Here is a 608-nt window from a genome sequence, read left to right as displayed (position 1 = left end):
CCCCGACCACCATCCCCCCGGCTCCCGCCCCCCCGCGGCGAGGGGGGAAGGGGCGAGGAGGCGGCCGGCGGCCGGCGGAGGGATACGCGCCGCCGCCGCGCCGAGCGGTAGTGCTGCGTCAGGGTCACGTGGGCGGTGCGCTGCGCTGACGGTGGCCCCTCCCCCCGCGGGCGGAAGTGGCCGGGCCGGGCCGTGAGGTGGGCAGCGGGGCTGGGCCTGTGGCGTCGCCTGCACCCCCCTCCCCCCGGTACTGCCGCCGCTGCCGGGCTGCGGGAGCCCGGCCGAGCGCCGAGGGGAGCGGCAGCCCGGCCCCTTCCTGTCTTTTGCGCTCCGGAGGACGGGACTCCCCCCGCCCTTTCCCTAGTCAGGGCCCATCGCCGGGGGCCGCCCCCGCCTCTCCGGCCGCCGTTGTGCAGTTTAGCGTAGAGCCGAGCGGCCCGGCTGCCGCCCGCCTTCCCTCCCTCCCCTCCGCGCAACGCGAGCGCCTACCGCCCCCTGCAGCCGCCCGGGGTAGGGAGGGAGCGGGGGTGCGGGCCGCCTGCTGCCCTCGGGCCCTGCAACCGAGCGCTCGGGGTGGGGACGGGAAGGTGCCCCCCGGCCCGGCTCCC

The sequence above is a fragment of the Calidris pugnax genome, unplaced genomic scaffold (genome assembly GCF_001431845.1).
Source record: "Calidris pugnax isolate Ruff unplaced genomic scaffold, ASM143184v1 scaffold53, whole genome shotgun sequence".
Lineage (NCBI taxonomy): Eukaryota > Metazoa > Chordata > Aves > Charadriiformes > Scolopacidae > Calidris > Calidris pugnax.
The sequence above is the reverse complement of the archived record's forward strand: the minus strand, read 5'-3'. Positions refer to the sequence as shown.